The following is a 10821-nucleotide window of genomic DNA, read 5'->3' as shown; positions in this document are numbered from 1 at the left end:
ATGAGTACTCTGAGTGAGTCTCTGGGTGAGTGAGTACTGAGTACTCTGAGTGAGTACTGTGTGAGTACTGTAGGTGAGTACTCTGTGTGAGTACTCTGAGTGAGTCCACGCTACCTGCGAGCGATGAGTGAGTCTCTGAGTGAGTGAGTCTCTGAGTGAGTGAGTACTTTAGGTGAGTACTCTGAGTGAGTCTCTGAGTGAGTCTCTGAGTGAGTGAGTCTCTGAGTGAGTCTCTGAGTGAGTCTCTGAGTGAGTGAGTCTCTGAGTGAGTCTCTGAGTGAGTCTCTGAGTGAGTGAGTCTCTGAGTGAGTGAGTCTCTGAGTGAGTGAGTCTCTGAGTGAGTACTCTGAGTGAGTCTCTGAGTGAGTGAGTCTCTGAGTGAGTGAGTCTCTGAGTGAGTGAGTCTCTGAGTGAGTCTCTGAGTGAGTCTCTGAGTGAGTGAGTCTCTGAGTGAGTGAGTCTCTGAGTGAGTGAGTCTCTGAGTGAGTCTCTGAGTGAGTGAGTCTCTGAGTGAGTGAGTACTTTAGGTGAGTACTCTGAGTAAGTGAGTCTCTAAGTGAGTACTCTGAGTGAGTCTCTGAGTGAGTGAGTCTCTGAGTGAGTGAGTCTCTGAGTGAGTGAGTCTCTGAGTGAGTCTCTGAGTGAGTCTCTGAGTGAGTGAGTCTCTGAGTGAGTGAGTCTCTGAGTGAGTCTCTGAGTGAGTCTCTGAGTGAGTGAGTCTCTGAGTGAGTGAGTCTCTGAGTGAGTGAGTCTCTGAGTGAGTCTCTGAGTGAGTCTCTGAGTGAGTGAGTCTCTGAGTGAGTGAGTCTCTGAGTGAGTCTCTGAGTGAGTCTCTGAGTGAGTGAGTCTCTGAGTGAGTGAGTCTCTGAGTGAGTGAGTCTCTGAGTGAGTCTCTGAGTGAGTCTCTGAGTGAGTGAGTCTCTGAGTGAGTGAGTCTCTGAGTGAGTGAGTCTCTGAGTGAGTCTCTGAGTGAGTGAGTCTCTGAGTGAGTGAGTCTCTGAGTGAGTGAGTCTCTGAGTGAGTCTCTGAGTGAGTGAGTGCTCTAGGTGAGTGAGTACTCTGTGTGAGTGCTCTAGGTGAGTGAGTACTCTGAGTGAGTACTCTGTATGAGTCCACGCTACCTGCGAGCGATGAGTGAGTCTCTGAGTGAGTCTCTGAGTGAGTATCTGAGTGAGTCTCTGAGTGAGTCTCTGAGTGAGTGAGTCTCGGAGTGAGTCTCTGAGTGAGTGAGTCTCTGAGTGAGTGAGTCTCTGAGTGAGTGAGTCTCTGAGTGAGTGAGTCTCTGAGTGAGTGAGTACTGAGTGAGTACTCTAGGTGAGTGAGTACTCTGTGAGTGAGTACTCTGAGTGAGTGAGTCTCTGAGTGAGTACTGTGTGAGTACTCTAGGTGAGTACTCTCTGAGTGAGTGAGTACTCTGAGTGAGTGAGTCTCTGAGTGAGTGAGTCTCTGAGTGAGTGAGTCTGAGTGAGTGAGTCTCTGAGTGAGTGAGTCTCTGAGTGAGTCTCTGAGTGAGTACTGTGTGAGTACTCTAGGTGAGTGAGTACTCTGAGTGAGTACTCTGTATGAGTCCACGCTACCTGCGAGCGATGAGTGAGTCTCTGAGTGACTCTCTGAGTGAGTCTCTGAGTGAGTCTCTGAGTGAGTCTCTGAGTGAGTGAGTCTCTGAGTGAGTCTCTGAGTGAGTACTGTGTGAGTACTTTGAGTGAGTACTCTAGGTGAGTACTCTGTGAGTGAGTACTCTGAGTGAGTCTCTGAGTGAGTGAGTCTCTGAGTGAGTGAGTCTCTGAGTGAGTCTCTGAGTGAGTACTCTAGGTGAGTGAGTGAGTCTGTGAGTGAGTGAGTCTCTGAGTGAGTGAGTCTCTGAGTGAGTGAGTTTCTGAGTGAGTCTCTGAGTGCTTGTGTCTCTGAGTGAGTGAGTACTCTAGGTGAGTACTCACTCAGAGTACTCTGAGTGAGTACTCTGAGTGAGTCCACGCTACCTGCGAGCGATGAGTGAGTCTCTGAGTGAGTCTCTGAGTGAGTCTCTGAGTGAGTGAGTCTCTGAGTGAGTGAGTCTCTGAGTGAGTGAGTCTCTGAGTGAGTACTGTGTGAGTACTCTAGGTGAGTACTCTGTGAGTGAGTACTCTGTATGAGTCCACGCTACCTGCGAGCGATGAGTGAGTCTCTGAGTGAGTCTCTGAGTGAGTGAGTCTCTGAGTGAGTGAGTCTCTGAGTGAGTGAGTCTCTGAGTGAGTGAGTCTCTGAGTGAGTGAGTCTCTAAGTGAGTGAGTACTGTGTGAGTCTCTGTGTGAGTGAGTCTCTGAGTGAGTGAGTCTCTGAGTGAGTGAGTCTCTGAGTGAGTCTCTGAGTGAGTGAGTCTCTGAGTGAGTCTCTGAGTGAGTGAGTCTCTGAGTGAGTCTCTGAGTGAGTGAGTCTCTGAGTGAGTCTCTAAGTGAGTGAGTCTCTGAGTGAGTACTGAGTGAGTATTCTAGGTGAGTACTCTGAGTGAGTGAGTCTCTGAGTGAGTGAGTCTCTGAGTGAGTGAGTCTCTGAGTGAGTGAGTCTCTGAGTGAGTGAGTACTCTAGGTGAGTACTCTAGGTGAGTGAGTACTCTGTGAGTGAGTACTCTGTATGAGTCTACGCTACCTGCGAGCGATGAGTGAGTACTGTGTCAGTCTCTGTGTGAGTGAGTCTCTGAGTGAGTCTCTGAGTGAGTGAGTCTCTGAGTGAGTGAGTCTCTGAGTGAGTCTCTGAGTGAGTGAGTCTCTGAGTGAGTCTCTGAGTGAGTGAGTCTCTGAGTGAGTCTCTGAGTGAGTCTCTGAGTGAGTGAGTCTCTGAGTGAGTCTCTGAGTGAGTGAGTCTCTGAGTGAGTGAGTCTCTGAGTGAGTCTCTGAGTGAGTGAGTGAGTCTCTGAGTGAGTGAGTCTCTGAGTGAGTCTCTGAGTGAGTCTCTGAGTGAGTCTCTGAGTGAGTCTCTGAGTGAGTGAGTCTCTGAGTGAGTACTGAGTGAGTACTCTGTGAGTGAGTACTGTGAGTACTCTGTGTGTGAGTACTCTGAGTGAGTGAGTCTACGCTACCTGCGAGCGATGAGTGAGTCTCTGAGTGAGTCTCTGAGTGAGTCTCTGAGTGAGTATCTGAGTGAGTACTCTAGGTGAGTGAGTCTCTGTGTGAGTCTACGCTACCTGCGAGCGATGAGTGAGTGAGTCTCTGAGTGAGTGAGTACTGAGTGAGTGAGTACTCTAGGTGAGTGAGTACTCTGAGTGAGTCTCTGAGTGAGTGAGTCTACGCTACCTGCGAGCGATGAGTGAGTCTCTGAGTGAGTCTCTGAGTGAGTCTCTGAGTGAGTATCTGAGTGAGTACTGAGTGAGTACTCTGAGTGAGTCTCTGAGTGAGTGAGTCTACGCTACCTGCGAGCGATGAGTGAGTCTCTGAGTGAGTCTCTGAGTGAGTCTCTGAGTGAGTATCTGAGTGAGTACTGAGTGAGTACTCTGAGTGAGTCTCTGAGTGAGTGAGTCCCCGCTACCTGCGAGCGATGAGTGAGTCTCTGAGTGAGTCTCTGAGTGAGTGAGTCTCTGAGTGAGTGAGTCTCTGAGTGAGTACTCTGTGTGAGTACTCTGAGTGAGTCTCTGAGTGAGTCTCTGAGTGAGTCTCTGAGTGAGTGAGTCTCTGAGTGAGTACTGAGTGAGTACTCTAGGTGAGTGAGTACTCTGTGTGTGAGTACTCTGTATGAGTCCCCGCTACCTGCGAGCGATGAGTGAGTCTCTGAGTGAGTCTCTGAGTGAGTCTCTGAGTGAGTCTCTGAGTGAGTCTCTGAGTGAGTATCTGAGTGAGTACTGAGTGAGTACTCTGAGTGAGTCTCTGAGTGAGTGAGTCCACGCTACCTGCGAGCGATGAGTGAGTCTCTGTATGAGTCTACGCTACCTGCGAGCGATGAGTGAGTATCTGAGTGAGTACTGTGTGAGTACTCTAGGTGAGTACTCTGAGTGAGTGAGTCCCCGCTACCTGCGAGCGATGAGTGAGTCTCTGAGTGAGTCTCTGAGTGAGTCTCTGAGTGAGTATCTGAGTGAGTACTGAGTGAGTACTCTGAGTGAGTCTCTGAGTGAGTGAGTCTACGCTACCTGCGAGCGATGAGTGAGTCTCTGAGTGAGTCTCTGAGTGAGTCTCTGAGTGAGTATCTGAGTGAGTACTGAGTGAGTACTCTGAGTGAGTCTCTGAGTGAGTGAGTCCCCGCTACCTGCGAGCGATGAGTGAGTCTCTGAGTGAGTCTCTGAGTGAGTGAGTCTCTGAGTGAGTGAGTCTCTGAGTGAGTACTCTGTGTGAGTACTCTGAGTGAGTCTCTGAGTGAGTCTCTGAGTGAGTCTCTGAGTGAGTACTGAGTGAGTACTCTAGGTGAGTGAGTACTCTGTGTGTGAGTACTCTGTATGAGTCCCCGCTACCTGCGAGCGATGAGTGAGTCTCTGAGTGAGTCTCTGAGTGAGTCTCTGAGTGAGTCTCTGAGTGAGTATCTGAGTGAGTACTGAGTGAGTACTCTGAGTGAGTCTCTGAGTGAGTGAGTCCACGCTACCTGCGAGCGATGAGTGAGTCTCTGTATGAGTCTACGCTACCTGCGAGCGATGAGTGAGTATCTGAGTGAGTACTGTGTGAGTACTCTAGGTGAGTACTCTGAGTGAGTGAGTCCCCGCTACCTGCGAGCGATGAGTGAGTCTCTGAGTGAGTCTCTGAGTGAGTGAGTCTCTGAGTGAGTCTCTGAGTGAGTCTCTGAGTGAGTGAGTCTCTGAGTGAGTCTCTGAGTGAGTCTCTGAGTGAGTGAGTACTGAGTGAGTACTCTAGGTGAGTACTATGAGTGAGTGAGTCCCCGCTACCTGCGAGCGATGAGTGAGTAAGTCTCTGAGTGAGTGAGTACTGTGTGAGTACTCTAGGTGAGTACTCTGAGTGAGTGAGTCCCCGCTACCTGCGAGCGATGAGTGAGTGAGTCTCTGAGTGAGTGAGTACTGAGTGAGTACTGAGTGAGTCTCTGAGTGAGTGAGTCTACGCTACCTGCGAGCGATGAGTGAGTGAGTCTCTGAGTGAGTGAGTACTGAGTGAGTACTCTAGGTGAGTACTATGAGTGAGTGAGTCCCCGCTACCTGCGAGCGATGAGTGAGTGAGTCTCTGAGTGAGTGAGTACTGAGTGAGTACTCTGAGTGAGTCTCTGAGTGAGTGAGTCTACGCTACCTGCGAGCGATGAGTGAGTACTCTAGGTGAGTGAGTCTCTGTGTGAGTCTACGCTACCTGCGAGCGATGAGTGAGTACTCTAGGTGAGTGAGTCTCTGTGTGAGTCTACGCTACCTGCGAGCGATGAGTGAGTATCTGAGTGAGTACTGTGTGAGTACTCTAGGTGAGTCTCTGAGTGAGTGAGTCTCTGAGTGAGTGAGTCTCTGAGTGAGTCTCTGAGTGAGTCTCTGAGTGAGTCTCTGAGTGAGTGAGTCTCTGAGTGAGTGAGTCTCTGAGTGAGTCTCTGAGTGAGTCTCTGAGTGAGTCTCTGAGTGAGTCTCTGAGTGAGTGAGTACTGTGTGAGTACTCTAGGTGAGTGAGTACTCTGAGTGAGTGAGCCCCCGCTACCTGCGAGCGATGAGTGAGTACTCTAGGTGAGTGAGTCTCTGAGTGAGTGAGTCCACGCTACCTGCGAGCGATGAGTGAGTCTCTGAGTGAGTGAGTCTCTGAGTGAGTGAGTCTCTGAGTGAGTGAGTCTCTGAGTGAGTACTGAGTGAGTACTCTAGGTGAGTACTCTGAGTGAGTGAGTCTACGCTACCTGCGAGCGATGAGTGAGTCTCTGAGTGAGTGAGTCTCTGAGTGAGTGAGTCTCTGAGTGAGTGAGTCTCTGAGTGAGTCTCTAAGTGAGTGAGTCTCTGAGTGAGTACTGAGTGAGTACTGAGTGAGTACTCTGTGTGAGTCTACGCTACCTGCGAGCGATGAGTGAGTCTCTGAGTGAGTGAGTCTCTGAGTGAGTGAGTCTCTGAGTGAGTGAGTCTCTGAGTGAGTACTGAGTGAGTACTTTAGGTGAGTACTATGAGTGAGTGAGTCTACGCTACCTGCGAGCGATGAGTGAGTACTGAGTGAGTACTCTGAGTGAGTACTGAGTGAGTACTCTAGGTGAGTGAGTACTCTGAGTGAGTGAGTCCCCGCTACCTGCGAGCGATGAGTGAGTCTCTGAGTGAGTCTCTGAGTGAGTCTCTGAGTGAGTATCTGAGTGAGTATCTGAGTGAGTACTCTGAGTGAGTACTGAGTGAGTACTCTAGGTGAGTGAGTACTCTGAGTGAGTGAGTGAGTCTCTGAGTGAGTGAGTCTCTGAGTGAGTCTCTGAGTGAGTGAGTCCCCGCTACCTGCGAGCGATGAGTGAGTGAGTACTCTAGGTGAGTGAGTCTCTGAGTGAGTCTCTGAGTGAGTGAGTACTGAGTGAGTACTCTAGGTGAGTACTATGAGTGAGTGAGTCCCCGCTACCTGCGAGCGATGAGTGAGTGAGTCTCTGAGTGAGTGAGTACTGTGTGAGTACTCTAGGTGAGTACTCTGAGTGAGTGAGTCCCCGCTACCTGCGAGCGATGAGTGAGTGAGTCTCTGAGTGAGTGAGTACTGAGTGAGTACTCTGAGTGAGTCTCTGAGTGAGTGAGTCTACGCTACCTGCGAGCGATGAGTGAGTACTCTAGGTGAGTGAGTCTCTGTGTGAGTCTACGCTACCTGCGAGCGATGAGTGAGTGAGTCTCTGAGTGAGTACTGTGTGAGTACTCTAGGTGAGTCTCTGAGTGAGTGAGTCTACGCTACCTGCGAGCGATGAGTGAGTACTCTAGGTGAGTGAGTCTCTGTGTGAGTCTACGCTACCTGCGAGCGATGAGTGAGTGAGTCTCTGAGTGAGTACTGTGTGAGTACTCTAGGTGAGTACTCTGAGTGAGTGAGTCTACGCTACCTGCGAGCGATGAGTGAGTCTCTGAGTGAGTCTCTGAGTGAGTGAGTCTCTGAGTGAGTGAGTACTGAGTGAGTACTCTAGGTGAGTGAGTCTCTGAGTGAGTGAGTCCACGCTACCTGCGAGCGATGAGTGAGTCTCTGAGTGAGTCTCTGAGTGAGTCTCTGAGTGAGTACTGAGTGAGTACTCTAGGTGAGTGAGTCTCTGAGTGAGTGAGTCTACGCTACCTGCGAGCGATGAGTGAGTAAGCGTGCGGCACAGCTCCCAGCAAGCCGCCCGCTCCGTAGAATCCGTTCGCCTCGGGGGACGCGGACAGAACGGAGACACCGCCCGGACAGCCGAGGAGACGCTCGGACAGCGAGTCTGGGACATTGAGGTAGCCCGTGGCGAGGGTGGCGTGGCCCCCGTGGGGACGAGCGGACAGGAGACGCAGCGTCCACTGGGAGACACAGAGACACGGAGACACAGGGAGACACAGGGAGACACAGGGAGACAGAGAGAGACACAGGGAGACACAGGGAGACACAGGGAGATAGAGAGAGACACAGGGAGACACAGGGAGACACAGTGAGACAGAGAGAGACACAGAGACACAGGGAGATACACGGAGACACAGGGAGACACAGGGAGACACAGGGAGACACAGGGAGACACAGGGAGACACAGGGAGACAGAGAGACAAAGAGACACAGGGAGTGAGTCAGAGAGAGAGAGACACAGGGAGCGAGTCAGAGAGAGATAGACACACAGAGACAGAGACACAGAGAGAGAGAGACACACAGAGACAGAACGGAGACACCGCCCGGACAGCCGAGGAGACGCTCGGACAGCGAGTCTGGGACATTGAGGTAGCCCGTGGCGAGGGTGGCGTGGCCCCCGTGGGGACGAGCGGACAGGAGACGCAGCGTCCACTGGGGGACACAGAGACACGGAGACACAGGGAGACACGGGGAGACACAGGGAGACACAGGGAGACACAGGGAGATAGAGAGAGACACAGGGAGACACAGGGAGACACAGTGAGACAGAGAGAGAGACAGGGAGACAGAGAGACACACGGAGACACGGAGACACAGGGAGACACAGGGAGATAGAGAGAGACACAGGGAGACACAGGGAGACACAGGGAGACACAGGGAGACAGAGAGAGAGACAGGGAGACAGAGAGACACACGGAGACACGGAGACACAGGGAGACACAGGGAGACACAGGGAGACACAGGGAAACAGAGAGACACAAAGACACAGGGAGATACACGGAGACACAGGGAGACACAGGGAGACACAGGGAGACACAGGGAGACACAGGGAGACACAGGGAGACAGAGAGACAAAGAGACACAGGGAGTGAGTCAGAGAGAGAGAGACACAGGGAGCGAGTCAGAGAGAGATAGACACACAGAGACAGAGACACAGGGAGACACAGGGAGACACAGGGAGACAGAGACACAAACAGAGGGAGTCAGAGAGAGAGAGAGACACACGGAGAGACACAGAGACACACAGAGACAGAGACACAGAGAGAGACAGAGACACACAGAGACAGAGACAGAACGGAGACAGAACGGAGACACCGCCCGGACAGCCGAGGAGACGAGCGGACAGCGAGTCTGGGACATTGAGGTAGCCCGTGGCGAGGGTGGCGTGGCCCCCGTGGGGACGAGCGGACAGGAGACGCAGTGTCCACTGGGAGACACAGAGACACGGAGACACACGGAGACACGGAGACACAGGGAGACAGAGAGAGACACAGGGAGACACAGGGAGACACAGGGAGATAGAGAGAGACACAGAGACACGGAGACACACGGAGACACAGGGAGACAGAGAGAGAGACAGGGAGACAGAGAGACACACAGAGACACGGAGACACACGGAGACAGAGAGAGACACAGGGAGACAGAGAGAGACACAGGGAGACACAGGGAGACACAGGGAGACACAGGGAGACACAGGGAAAGAGAGAGACACACAGAGTGAGTCAGAGAGAGAGAGACACACAGAGACAGAGAAACGCGGAGACACAGGGAGAGAGACACGGAGACACGTAGAGACACAGGGAGACACACGGAGACACAGGGAGATAGAGAGAGAGACACACAGAGACAGAGACAGAGAGAGAGACACACAGAGACACAGGGAGTGAGTCAGGGAGAGAGAGAGACACACAGAGACACAGGGAGTGAGTCAGGGAGAGAGAGAGACACACAGAGAGAGAGACACACAGAGACACAGGGAGTGAGTCAGGGAGAGAGAGAGACACACAGAGAGAGAGACACACAGAGACACAGGGAGTGAGTCAGGGAGAGAGAGAGAGACACACAGAGAGAGAGACACAGAGAGAGAGAGACAGGGAGACAGAGAGACACACGGAGACACGGGGAGTGAGTCAGAGAGAGAGAGACACAGAGAGACAGAGACACAGAGAGACACACGGAGACACGGGGAGCGAGTCAGAGAGACAGAGACACACAGAGACAGAACGGAGACAGAACGGAGACACCGCCAGGACAGCCGAGGAGACGAGCGGACAGCGAGTCTGGGACATTGAGGTAGCCCGTGGCGAGGGTGGCGTGGCCCCCGTGGGGACGAGCGGACAGGAGACGCAGCGTCCACTGGGGGACACAGAGACACGGAGACACACGGAGACACAGGGAGACACAGGGAGACACAGAGAGACACAGGGAGACACAGGGAGACAGAGACACACACAGAGGGAGTCAGAGAGAGAGAGAGACACACGGAGACACAGGGAGACACAGGGAGACACAGGGAGACACGCGGAGACACAGGGAGACACAGGGAAAGAGAGAGACACACACAGAGTCAGAGAGAAAGAGAGACACACACAGAGACAGAGAAACGCGGAGACACAGGGAGAGAGACACGGAGACACGCGGAGACACAGGGAGACACAGGGAGATAGAGAGAGACACACAGAGACACAGAGACAGAGAGAGAGACACACAGAGACACAGGGAGTGAGTCAGGGAGAGAGAGAGACACACAGAGAGAGAGACACACAGAGACACAGGGAGTGAGTCAGGGAGAGAGAGACACACACAGAGACACAGGGAGTGAGTCAGGGAGAGAGAGAGACACACAGAGAGAGAGACACACAGAGACACAGGGAGTGAGTCAGGGAGAGAGAGAGAGACACACAGAGAGAGAGACACAGAGAGAGAGAGACAGGGAGACAGAGAGACACACGGAGACACGGGGAGTGAGTCAGAGAGAGAGAGACACAGAGAGACAGAGACACAGAGAGACACACGGAGACACGGGGAGCGAGTCAGAGAGAGAGAGACACACAGAGACAGAACGGAGACAGAACGGAGACACCGCCAGGACAGCCGAGGAGACGAGCGGACAGCGAGTCTGGGACATTGAGGTAGCCCGTGGCGAGGGTGGCGTGGCCCCCGTGGGGACGAGCGGACAGGAGACGCAGCGTCCACTGGGGGACACAGAGACACGGAGACACACGGAGACACAGGGAGACACAGGGAGACACAGGGAGACACAGAGAGACACAGGGAGACACAGGGAGACAGAGACACACACAGAGGGAGTCAGAGAGAGAGAGAGACACACGGAGACACAGGGAGACACAGGGAGACACAGGGAGACACGCGGAGACACAGGGAGACACAGGGAAAGAGAGAGACACACACAGAGTCAGAGAGAAAGAGAGACACACACAGAGACAGAGAAACGCGGAGACACAGGGAGAGAGACACGGAGACACGCGGAGACACAGGGAGACACAGGGAGATAGAGAGAGACACACAGAGACACAGAGACAGAGAGAGAGACACACAGAGACACAGGGAGTGAGTCAGGGAGAGAGAGAGACACACAGAGAGAGAGACACACAGAGACACAGGGAGTGAGTCAGGGAGAGAGAGA

Source organism: Petromyzon marinus, chromosome 72 (assembly GCF_048934315.1).
Source record: "Petromyzon marinus isolate PM22_M1 ecotype Great Lakes invasive population chromosome 72, UKy_Petmar_22M1.pri1.0, whole genome shotgun sequence".
NCBI lineage: Eukaryota > Metazoa > Chordata > Hyperoartia > Petromyzontiformes > Petromyzontidae > Petromyzon > Petromyzon marinus.
This window is presented reverse-complemented; position numbering follows the sequence as displayed.